This window comes from Thamnophis sirtalis, unplaced genomic scaffold (genome assembly GCF_051295495.1).
Source record: "Thamnophis sirtalis isolate CommonGarterSnake01/CBP01778 unplaced genomic scaffold, rThaSir2_p1.2 scaffold_5, whole genome shotgun sequence".
NCBI lineage: Eukaryota > Metazoa > Chordata > Lepidosauria > Squamata > Natricidae > Thamnophis > Thamnophis sirtalis.
In genome coordinates, this window is record NW_028261385.1 from 67393694 (window position 1) to 67406583 (window position 12890).

The 12890-nt window shown below is 42.0% G+C and overlaps 1 non-coding gene across 1 annotated transcript; it reads left to right on the forward strand.

The window, feature by feature from the left end:
- Positions 1 to 4550: 4550 nt before the first annotated feature.
- On the forward strand, positions 4551 to 4657 carry LOC148045411 (U6 spliceosomal RNA). The gene has a single exon (XR_015696831.1). It is a non-coding gene; the product is annotated as a U6 spliceosomal RNA (small nuclear RNA).
- Positions 4658 to 12890: the final 8233 nt, after the last annotated feature.

Below are 12890 nucleotides of genomic sequence, written 5' to 3' on the forward strand. Positions count from 1 at the left end.
AAAGCGTACCGCCTGCAACCCACCACTGGATCTACCCCAAAAGTAAGTCCTTGCTTGATTTTTATACGTGTGTCCAATATAAGCCCTACCACCAAAATAAGCCCTAGTTAAGACCCACTCCATGATGCAAGGGTAGATATTAAGCTAGGGTGGGGATGGTGGTGGTGGTGGAGCTGCTCTATTACTGACCTTTGGACAATTGCAACCAGGCCTCGCATACCCCAACACATGCTTTGCCAGCCCATTTCTTCTGCAGCCAGCAAGGCTTTCCTGAAGGCCTCTGCATCCCATGACAGAGCTCTGGATCAATCCGGAGCTCTGTAATGGGCTGCAGAGGCCTTCAGGAAAACCTTGCCAGCTGCAGAAGAAGTTCCTGAAGGCCACTGACAGCAAAAAGGAGCCCAGGGGCAATGCAAGCAAGTTAGGGGAGTCAATGGATGACATCCCCCCTGGAAATAAGACCTGATGCCATTTTTGATGGCAAAATAATAATAATAATAAGACAGGGTCCTATTTTTGCAGAAACACAATATTTCTTTGGCCTCATCATGCCACAGGGTTCATTTCACAGGCCGAGCATCTTTTGACTTCAGTTGTATCTTTGCCCTGAGTCCAGACTCTAATCTTTTATTATCTGATGAAAGGGGTGTGGGGAAAACTTCAGACAAGATGACAATTTGCAGTTCCATCAAGTTCTTTCTCCCATAAACCCCTTCTATCTTCAAGCTGTTTTATTTAGTACAGTGCTGAAATACACCTTCCAATTTCTTAAAAGGTTTTTGACCCATGAAAAAAGCTTCTATTTTTTCCTCCCTGTATCCTTCTCATACCACTGAACATCTTTCTTTGAATTCTTGGCTATGTTTCTGCTTTATCCCTGGGGGGAAAAAAGATCACTGTGGTTGGGTCTATTAGGTAGTCCCCAGATAGACGTGCATGACAATCCTGACAAAAACCAGAAATCAGTTATATCATCCGGCAGATTTTGAAATACTCCTTGCAATCATATCTTTTACTTCAAATCTATTGAGCCTATACAAATTTTAGAAAAAAAATCTAAGTAAAAGAAAGAAACTAAGAAAGAGGCAGAGAGGAAAGGAAAAGAGAGGGAAAGAGAGATGACAAAGATAGCAACATTCACATTTGAATGGAGGCCAATACAATCTAAATATAATTACAGAAATGAGCAATTAACAATTCTTAAGACTGTTACATTGGTTTACTAATTGGCAGGTCAGTACAAATAAAGCATGAATTTCTCTAACTGACATCTTGAAGCTTCCAGTGACATTAATAGCACACACTATGTGTATACATTAATTATTATAAATATATCTTTTATTTGAGCTGTCAGAGATTTAAAAAAATGGAGTATTGGAAAGTGGCATAAGAAACACATCATTTCACTCCAAGGATGAATGGAAACATTTGCCTCTAAGGAGGACTTTTAAAATTATCCTTTCTTCTTTCTGAATTTTCTCAGACTTAAAGGTAAAGGTAAAGGTAAAGATTCCCCTTGCACATATATGCTAGTTGTTCCTGACTCTAGGGGGCAGTGCTCATCTCCGTTTCAAAGCCAAAGAGCCAGCTTTTTCTGAAGACGTCTCTATGGTTATGTGGCCAGCATGACTAAACGCCGAAGGCGCACGGAACCCTGTTACCTTCCCACCAAAGTGGTCCCTATTTTTCTACTTGCATTTTACATGCTTTTGAACTGCTAGGTTGACAGAAGTTGGGACAAATAATGGGAGCTCACTCCGTTACGTGCCACTAAGGATTCGAACCACTAAACTGCTTACCTTTCTGATTGACAAGTTCATTGTCATAGCCACTGAGCCACTGCATCCCATTCTGTAGAGATGATTGTATTTAAATGCCAAAGCAGGGCGGGGAAGGAGAATATTAATTTTAAATCATCCAGAGAAGCCCATTTGTACTGGCAAAGCATAAACCAAGCAAGAGAGAAGACCAGCTTGCTTATGCTCACAGCCACAGCAGCCAGTATGATCTAGCTTTGTCATCCCAAATTTCATCTGCGGCAGCTAAATGAGTATGATGAAGCTTCACAGCTCAGCACATTTCTTTCATTGACACTGATGAAAAATCATTTCATAGTTGTGCGGGGTGCACTGACAGCAAAACTTGCATGAAAACCTCTGAAGAAGAGGAAAGGTCTAGGCACCATGAGGCTGTCTTTAGCTTTACATTGCAGCTTGGTTTCAGCCGGTGGTGGGATTGAAATAATTTAATAACCAGTTGTCAGGTTGGCTATCCTGGGAGGCGTGGCTCATCCCTGTCCTCCAGTTCTCCCACACTTGCGGGATGATCCTCCCGCGACAGCCAATCTGACATAAATCAAATCACTCTTGCACACGCCTTATTTTCAGAGATAACAAATGAACACCCTTTGTGTGACTACCCAAAATGCTTTAGATTAAAGGAAATAAATTCAGATGTAATCTTTGAGGAGCTCAGTACTTTGCAAGTTCCACTGGGAGAGATGAAAAATGGGAGCCAGTGACACTCAGTGTTTGAGAAAAATGACATATTATTAACACAATGAGGGAAGAAAGCCTTTGGCTACAGCTCTGCTTGTCATTCTGACTTGAAATAACATAATGAACCCACTGAGCACTTCCCTTATCAAGATGCTGAGTGACATCTGCTGAACACAATTTCCAGAATCAAAATCTGCAACTGTCTTTGGCTACAATAGGGCAATTATACTTCTATCCCCTGGCTTTCCACCTAGCGTTCTTCCATATTGTTTGCTGTGGCAGCAAACAGTGACAACGTCAAGCTGTGATCAGGCAAGGTAAGAAGATAAACCTCAGGCACTTTTTCTGATCCTTTTTTAAATAACATGCAATTAATAAGCAACTTGTTTCTAACAAATATCAGGGCTCTGATAGAAGAGAATACCTGCAGCTCAGGGTTGAAGTATGGAGTCCTTGGTGGTCTGTGAGCTTGGTTGTTTGCTTGTAGACATTTCATTACCCAACTAGGAAACATCTTCAGTGCTTGTGAGTGTGAGATTTGCTCCTTTTTTATTTTTGAAAGACAGTAGCTTGCTCTGCCAAGTGTTAATGGAAGTGCGATTTTTCTCCTTAGTAGTTCCTTGATCAGGATATTTATTTCTCCTTGGTAGTTCCTTGATTAGGGTATTTCTCTTTAGTAGCTTCTGGATTATGATATTTTTCCTTGGTAGTTCCTAATTAAGGAATTGCAAAAGAGAAAACCACACCCTCACCAACACTGGCAGGCAATGGGGAAATTCAAAACGTTTTACTACTGGTTCTGTGGGCGTGTCAGGGGAAGGATACTGCAAAATCCCCATTCCCAGCCCACTCCTGGGGAAAAGATACTGCAAAATCCCCATTCCCAGCCCACTCCTGGGGAAGAGATACTGCAAAATCCCCATTCCCAGCCCACTCTGGGGCCAGCCAGAGCCCAGAGGTGTTTGCCGGTTCTCCAAACTAATCAAAATTTCTGCTACCGGTTCTCCAGAACTGTCAGAAACTGCTGAATTTCACTCCTGCTAGCAGGGCAAGCTAACACACACACACACACACACACACACACACACACACACACAATTTAATTGGTTAATGAACTGTCTGCAACCAAACAACCAAACTCAGAGACTACCAAGGCCTTCACAAATATCAGGGCCTCACAAATTCTATAAATGTTCATTGCTGTCGAATGAATTGCTTATCTCACTGGGCTGACAATTCAGTTCTCTGTTCACTGATCACTGGTGAGGTTCACCCAGAGATCATCTTCTGGTCTTTTCAGTGGACGCCTAAATAAACATCCGAACTCAAATACATAAATCCACCTAGACCCTTTATTGTTAATTTTGTCATCCAAGTCACTACTTAAAGCGGGCATTCCAAGGTCTGTGAATATTTGCAGGTCGGGTTCTTCAAACATTCGCTGTGCAAAACTGTGACAGCTGGTAGAAGGCCTACATGCTCTCTTCTTGTTTGGTTTTCTGATAGGACCTGTCAAGTACTGCTTGACTGTAACTGAATTTGTCACTCTCTCAGTGAGGTTATATCTCTTTGTACAATAAAACAAAAACAATACCAAAAGAAAACAACACACATTTCAGGGCTTGATTATAAGGCAGCATTGAATGTGAACAACAGGATTTATCCAATTGCTACAAGACCACACAAAATACAGCATGGAGCTCACTTTATGATTATTTTTGCTGGCTTCGTAAAGCCCGCAAAGCTCAGCTGCACACAGAAAACCTTATTCCTATATTCAGAAGGAAGAGGAATATTCCTAAATCTACCTGGGAAAAGAATGATTTGCTTGACAGCAGGTGGTTTGGTCTCATCTACACAATGCAACCATCTTATCTTGGCTGCAATTATTTTTGTCAGAAGCAAGTAATATACCGATAAGTAGTAAGTCCAGTATGATCCTAAATTGACTAAACCTTGGCTAATTCTTGCATAATGGGATAGGTATATACATATGGGATGAGAGTACTTTTCAGCATTTATTTCTGCAAAATAAAAAATAATAACAGGACAGTGCTTGCTTCGGCAGCACATTTACCAAAATTGGAACAATACAGAGAAGATTAGCATGGCCCCTGAGCAAGGATGACATGCAAATTCGTAAAGCATTCCATATTTTTTTTAAAATAAAATAAAAAATAATAATACAGGGAAACTCTAACAGGGATTCTAAATCTTCTATAAATTTTAGTTATATGTGCAATAGAAGTAAATGCTAAAACTGATGTAAAAAGTAATATAAGAGCAAATATGTGATTAGAGAATATGCAAGAATGTTACATGATATGGAATACAAAGTTAAAAACCAAGTTACTATTTGATTCAGGCTCAGCGTAATTGCCAAACGGAAAATAAACCAAGCAAATGCTTATTTTCATACTATTATTCCCTACTTCCACCATTTAATTGCTTCACAAAAAGTCAAAATTCAGAACTGTTATCCAACAGTTATTTTTTATTTTGCAGAAATAAATAAATTTTTTTTAGGTTCTGTATTCTGTAGAAAAAATGCATAATTTGAGATCTGTTCCTAATAGGACATTTGATAGCTTCACCCTATATACAATCCTCATTCCAAATAATCTTTTTCAAAGGTGGAACAGCTTTTGTGTCTTGGAAAACTGAAGAGAGAGAGAAAGACAGAAAGAAAAACTATGTGTAGTAATTAGATACAGTGTAAACCTAATAAATTGGTTGTGACTTTTCTACTGATCAAAAGGTATTAGAAGGGTTGAACTTTTAGAACTTTTCCCAGTAATTACCACGCATTCAGGCAGCCCAAGATAGTAAAGCAACAATCTAAGATTATGGTGTTATTCAATCAGTCAAGAATAACTATAACCCAACACACTACAAAAAAAGTTGTTTATTATTCTGTCAGCTATAGAAGCTGTGTTTTTCAAGTTGGAGAGACTTCAGAGAACAATAAGAGAAATGAACATATAAAAGAGAGGAATACAGAAAGAGATTGCTATGCAGCCAGAATATCACTGTAGCATTGCTGAAGATTGTGTCAAAAGCCAAAATGTAATTCTCTTACTGCCAACCTGAAGAATTCCAATTACAGGATCAGATTTAAATACAGTCTGTTGAGTCTATTGCCAAGAACGTATCTTCCACATTGGAGAAGTCAATGACGACTTTAATACTATTGTAATATGTGCCATAATCACTGCTCCCCCCTCTGCCTTACACTGTATGCAAAGAAACGGATCAGTTCACAATTGATCAAATTAGGAAACAATTCCCCTCTGCATGGAGAAAGGGGAAGAATTTCACCTCCTCCCACTGAGATGTAAAAGCAAAGAGGGTCGGTTTTCGCAAGGTCTGGCCTGCAATTTATTTCTGGACTTTCAAGGCTCCAGCGAGTGATACCCCACAGTCAGATGGTGATAAGAGCTGGCTGCGCCACGACAGCATTTTCATGACCTAGAAATTACCTTGGGTTTTTAAGAGCTGGAATTGCCTCCTTGGGAAGGGATTCAGAAGAGGATGTCTGCCTACAAGAGACACCCAGGCATTTTTTTTTATCAACTCTTTAGGCTTCTGGTGTCTCGTGGTATCATATGTGAACAATCAAATCAGTTCTGATTTGAACGCTGTCACTTGGATTAGGGCTTATCTATCGCATGGTAGCACTGAGTTAGCAGGCCGCGGAGATGAATAGAAGTTCTGATTGCCGAACTGACAGCCTTGAAGATGAGTAGTGTTATTTTATCACATCCTTCTTTGCAGCATGTGCCACTGGGTTTCGGCTGTCATCTTTTTGAAAATTATCCAGCTTCGGAGTTAAGCCACAGTGCTTGGATCCACGGCACACAGCCCAGGAGCCTCTCTCTGCTGCAATCAGGACATTTCCTTCTTCTTCTTTTTCTTCTTCTTTTTTTTTTAAAAAAAAATGCGGTTAGCTGCAGATTAATTGAACTCCAGGAAAGCGATCATCTTTTCTTGGTACATAATGCAAAGCTATTAACCCGGTGTGCTAAAACTGGGACTTCATTTCTTTAACTCTGCCCCTTTCACCTGTTTGGCAAGCTTGACACTGGCATTTTTAGAGACCCACGGAGAACATTAGAGGATGATTTAAATTTGCCTCATTAACAGAATAATCCTCAGTACGAGGAAGTAGCTATTGTGTTGTTTGGGAGGGGGAGTAGGGGAGAAATGAATTCCACATGAAAGCTGCTTATAAAATAACAGATCTGCTGTAGAGCTGGGTTGCTAATTTTTATACTACTGGTTCAGGTGCGCTCCCGCATATGTGCAACATTTCTGCGCATGCGCAGAAGCATCCGGGAGGGTGGCGGAGCCTCCCACCACCACTACTACTGGTTCAGCTGATCCGGGCCAAACTGGCAGCAACCCACCTCTGGTCTGCTGCAAACTCTCTTTGCTCTTGCGTGTTCTTTTCATAACAACTTTCACTCTTATCCTGGCTCTGTTATAATTTTCTGGATAGTAGACATCTGTCCTGATCTAGGATGCAGCATGGATTTGTAGGAACTGCTTTTGATCTCAGGGCCTCATGACATCAGATAGAAAGGTCTTGTTCCTTGTGGCATGTTGCTAGAAGTGGGAATTGCAGCTCACCAATCTCCTCTACCTGAGCACCAGTGGTGGTTTCCAATTTTTTTTAATACCAGTTCTGTGAGTGTGACTTGGCAGGCATGGCATGGCTTGGTGGGTGTGGCAAGGAAAGGATACTGTAAAATCTCCTTTCCCACCCAACTCCAGGGGAAGGATACAGCAAAATCCCAATTTCCTCCCAATCAGCAGCGACTCAGGAGGCAGAGAATAGAGGGGGGCAGGGCCAGTCAGAGGTGGTATTTCCCAGTTCTCTGAACTACTCAAAATTTCTGCTACCAGTTCTCCAGAACTGGTCAGAACCTGTTGAATACCACCTCTGCTGAGCACCACACCTTTGTGCATTTTGTCTGGGGTTCTCGAGAGTTGTAGTTCAAGGGTGTCTTTAAGGATAAAGTTTGCCTTTTCTTGAATCTGAAGCCTAGAATTAGAACTGGATAAGCTACTATTATGGATGAGCCACAATGGCACAATGGTTAGAGTGCAGTACTTCAGCTACTTCTGCTGACTGCTGGCTGCCTGCAATTTGGCAGTTCAAATCTCACCAGGCTCAAGGTTGACTCAGCCTTCCATCCTTCCAAGGTTGGTAAAATGAAGACCCAGTTTGTTGGTAGCCATAGGCTGACTCTGTAGATTCCACCACAAAACTGCGAAGCCCTTATCTGCACCGACATAAGTGCGGAGGGCAAATCCGTGCCGTCTGAAGCGCTAAGGAAAAACGTGACCCTACCGCGATGACATAATCGCGGAGGGAAAATCCTGACTCTAGGGGATGGTACTCATCTTCATTTCAAAGAACCAGCGCTGTCTGAAGATGTCACCATGGTCATGTGGCCCGCATGACTAAACACCGAAAACTCACAGAACGCTGTTACCTTCCCACCAAGGTGGTCCCTATTTTTCTACTTGCATTTCATATGCTTTCGAACTGCTAGGTTGGCAGAAGTTGGGAAAAGTAATGGGAGCTCACTCCGTTATGCGGCAGTAGGGATTCGAGCTGCCGAACTGCTGACCTTTCTGATCAACAAGCTCAGCCACTGAGCCACTGCATCCCTAACCATGAAGCAGTATATAAGTCTAATTGTTATTCCCACTATCAGTGATAGGGATTATCTGTCAGGGCAACCAACCAGAACCACTTGTAGATAGGTCCCACCAGATATTTTATTGCTGATAACCTATATTACAAGAATCTTACCAGATTGTCTGCCTACCTTGGGAATGGCAGATATAGATAAAGGCTTTGATCTCAGATGTTTCCTCTCTTTAATGGACACTAAGTTGGAATGTGTACTCCCCTGGCTTGGACCTTCTCCTCTTTACCTAGTGGTTCCTTCATAGATTCTGACTTAGGCAGATTTCTGAAAAACAGGCAGATTTGAATCTGGCTCTTACTGAATGGGGGGCCCTGAATGTAGGCTAGATTGGGAAGGTGAAAAAAAACTTCCAGATAGTACAGAGGTCTCCAACCTTGGCAACTTCAAGCCTGGAGGACTTCAACATCCAGAATTCCCAGCCAGGTGGCTGGGGAATTCTGGGAGTTGAAGTCCTCCAGGCTTAAAGTTGCCAAGGTTGGAGACCCCTGAGATAGAAGGCATGACAAACCATTTCTATATCACTACCAAAAGACTACCTTGGTAATCATTATTACCAATATGATTTCATGTCCTCATGGGAATGATCTCTATCAGACCTATCCCCAATGCCACCAACACCACTCAAACCTGGCAAAGATACTGTTATAATTTGCAATGGAAAGTAGAGAAGAAAAACGTGACTGTAGACCACAGCACCCTATTCCCGAGTTTGGAAATGAAGGCACCATCCACTCCTCTTCAGCAGAAGTATTCCAGATTGTAACACTGTGAGATTTCCATTCCACTGCAGACAATTTAAGTTCTAGAAAAGCATACATTTATTGAAAGTGAAGATGGCAAGGGTAGTAGGCAATGATGTCCTGTAGTTGTCCTGTAATTTGGAGATGCCTTTAATGCAATGAAGATAGACTATTTGTCTCGTCACTCTAACTGTTTTGAACATATACGTAGTCCTCAACCTATGACCACAACTAGCCCAACATTTCTGTTGCTAAGCAAGAAAATTGTTAAGGGAGTCTTTCCCCATTCACAACCTCTCTTGCCACAGTTGTGTAATTTGTAAGTTAGTAACACAGTGGTTAAATGAATCTCCATATACTTTGCTTGTCAGAAGGTTGCAAAAGGGGATCACATCACCCTGGGACACTGCAACCAGGGGTGAAATTCAGCAGGTTCTGGAGAACCAGTAGTGGAAATTTTGAGTAGTTCAGAGAACCTGCAAATATTCTCTCTGGCTAGCCCCAAAGTGGGTTGGGAATAGAGATTTTGCAATATCCTTCTCCCAGGAGTGGGGAGGGAATGGGGATTTTGCAATATCCTTCCCCTGCCATGCCCACTAAGCCACACCCACAGAATTGGTAGTAAAAAAAAATGAATTTCACGCCTGAGTGCAACTGTATGTTTTCCTTCTTCTGGTGCAATTTACTGTTGATACAATATGGTATGCTTCACTGACTACTTGGGTCTTGATATGGTTGAGGATTAGAATTGAGCAATAACTACTATATTGGTCAGTTTTGGCTAGAGTGGGTACCTTCATTTCCTTCTGAGTACTAAGTCTGGGCACTGATCTCAATATCCAGTTTGGCTTGGAGAGGCCTTGAAGATACAAGGTATTTTCATTGTATAACTGTTGTCCAGCACTTTCTGTAGCATTTCTCAAGTCTTACATAAACTCCTTTTAAAAGAACTCTAGATCAGTGGTTCTCAACCTGTGGGTTGGGACCCCTTTGGGGGTTAAACAAAGCTTTCACAGGGGTCACCTAAGACCATCGGAAAACACATATTTTTGATGGTCTTAGGAACTGAGACACCAATTTTATGGTTGAGGGACACCACAACATGAGGAACTGTATTAAAGGGTCGTGGCATTGGGAAGGTTGAGAATCACTGCTCTAGATCTTCTAATGCAGGGCTTCACTTTTTTTTTCCCAACACTGGTTTAATGCTATCTTGAAAGAATTATCTTGCAACTCTGTGCTTCTAACTTCTGCCATCCGTGTGTGGAAATTCTGTCCCCATTGACTGAATTACAGATGACATGTTGCTGCTGACAAGGGGTTTCATGTGGCTGCATTGTTTATGGGTTTTGCTACTTTAATTATTTCTGAGGACTTGCACGTGAGTGCTACCCCTGTCACTGTGACCAACAGTGGAGTACCAAGACTGGACTACTGCAATGTGCTCTACATGGGACAGCCCTTGAAGAGCATTCGGAGACTTCAACTCGTCCAGAATGCAGCCGCGCGAGCGATTGTGGGTGCACCTCGGTACACCCACGTTACACCTATCCTCCGCGAGCTGCACTGGTTACCGATTGGTCTCCGGATACGCTTAAAGGTGCTATTCGTCACTTATAAAGCCCTTCATGGTATTGGACCTGGGTACTTGAGAGACCGCCTGCTGCCAATTACCTCCCAAAGACCCATTAGATCACACAGGGTTGGCCTCCTCCGGGTTCCGTCTACTAGCCAATGCCATCTGGCTACTACCTGGGGGAGGGCCTTCTCTGTGGCAGCACCTGCCCTTTGGAACGAACTCCCCGCAGAGATTCGGACCCTCACCTCTCTCCAGGCCTTCCGAAAAGCCATTAAAACCTGGCTGTGTCGGCAGGCCTGGGGTTGATGAGTTCCCTTCCCCTCTTGATTGTGTGTCTGTTGGTTATTTTAAATGCTTGTATTTGCAGTTCTTGTGTTTCCCTTCCCCTCTTGGGTTTGTGAGCCGCCCTGAGTCCCGCTGGGAATAGGGCGGCATATAAATAAAACGAAACCTAAACCTAAACTGATGTTCATGGGACCAGCACCAGGCACTTGCAGTTGCCATGACTGTTTCTGCAAACCATGGTTACTTAGGTCATCCTTTCAACCTAGCACTAAACTCATGTTCGAAAATAGCCTGACTGACAGATCACAGTGCAGAAAATTAGGCAGGAACACTGGAAGCACTTTCTCCTCTGGAGTCTGCACTGACCCAGCACTTGCAACTTATAAGCCGGGCAACTCGAAAGCTGACTAACCATCTGTCCCACCTCACATTAAGGGCAGTGACTGGTAGTTGTTTTTCGTCTCATCAAGTAATGCTTATGCATAGCTAAACTCAGGCAAGAACATTTACTAACCCCTTTCCTTAAGTTGGTTCACAAGAAATAAATAAGGGCAGCACCATTTGCTGGCCTCATTATTATGATCGAATAGGGATTAAAATAAGAGCTGGGGTGGCACAGTAGTGGTTAGAAAGCAATGTTGCAGATTGATCTGCTCAGTGCCATGAGTTCAATCCTGACTGGCTCAAGGTTGACTCAGCCTTCTATCCTTCTGAGGCTGATGAAATGAGGACCCAGATTGTTTAGGGAAATATGATGACTCTGTAAACCATTTAGAGAGGGCTGTAAAGCACTATCAAGCACTATATACGTCTAAGTGCTATTGCTATTAGCAATGAGATTTACACACTTTACATTAATGTACCGGTAGGTTTTTTTCTGGCTCAAGGACTGGTGGCTAGCATTTTCACCCAGCCTTCAGAAACGATCCACTATCTTATTGACATAACCACTCCACCAAACAGCTTTTGTTTTGTCATACATTTCTGTCATAAATTTTTCATACACCCAGGGAGCCTCTTTGAAAGACATAAACACTATTAAGTCTTTCAAATTTTCTCACTATATGGGTGAGGAATGTACCATAGTCTCCCTGCTTAAACAGAGAAGCTTTTTTTGGAGGGGGTAGGTTGTAAGTTTTCATGCTGGAGAACCTGTTCTTTTCTTTTAAAAAAATCCTCCAAAGATCTAATCAAGACACAAAACAACAATGCAAAACAATGGCCTATCATGAGTGCAAGTGTCTGGGTGGTAGTGTGTATGTGTGTGTGTGTGCGCGCGCGTGCGCGCACACGTGCTGGGGGGGCACTTCTGCCCTTATTACTATATAAGTATTTTTTAACTTTAGCAACTTCAAATTTCTCAACTTTGGCAAATTTCAAAATTCCTCCGCCAACATGCTGGCTGGAGAATTTGAGGAGTTGAAGTCCACGTAGCTTAAAGTTGCCAAGGTTGAGAAATATTTCACTATACTTTATCAAATTGTTATGGAGTCCCTTGGTCAAAGTAAAGTTAATTATGGGTTTTCCCGGTTTCTCGTAAAACTTTATCATGTTTGTGAAACTCTAACTTCTCCAGTTTCATGCTTGTACATAATAAAAAGGACTATAAACATTGAGTTTCATCACAGGCATCTAGAGAATTTTCATGAAAGCATCCTTGTGTTGCAAGCTCCATTCCTTTTTAGGCATGCGTCATCATAGTGCATGTTCCAAAAAGGTGTGGCCTGTGTCAAAAGTGAATGGCATTGTTTTCTGAGACTGATCTATTTGACCTGACCTTCACATGCTGTGACCTCCATTCTCTGTCAATTTCTCTGTAGAGAGATTTTGTGAACAATATTTTGGATAAACTATTGGTGTTCTAGTTGCATTCCTATATATGTATGCATGTGTTTGTTTGTTTGTTTGTTTGTTTGTTTGTTTGAAGAAAGTTCTTGAAAACAAAGTTACAGGAGATGGTAGCTATTAACAAACAAACAAAACTTTTATGGCAGTGCTTTTCAAACTTAAGAACATTTAAGATATGTGAATTTCAAATCCTGAGAGTTAAAGTCCACATATCTTAAAG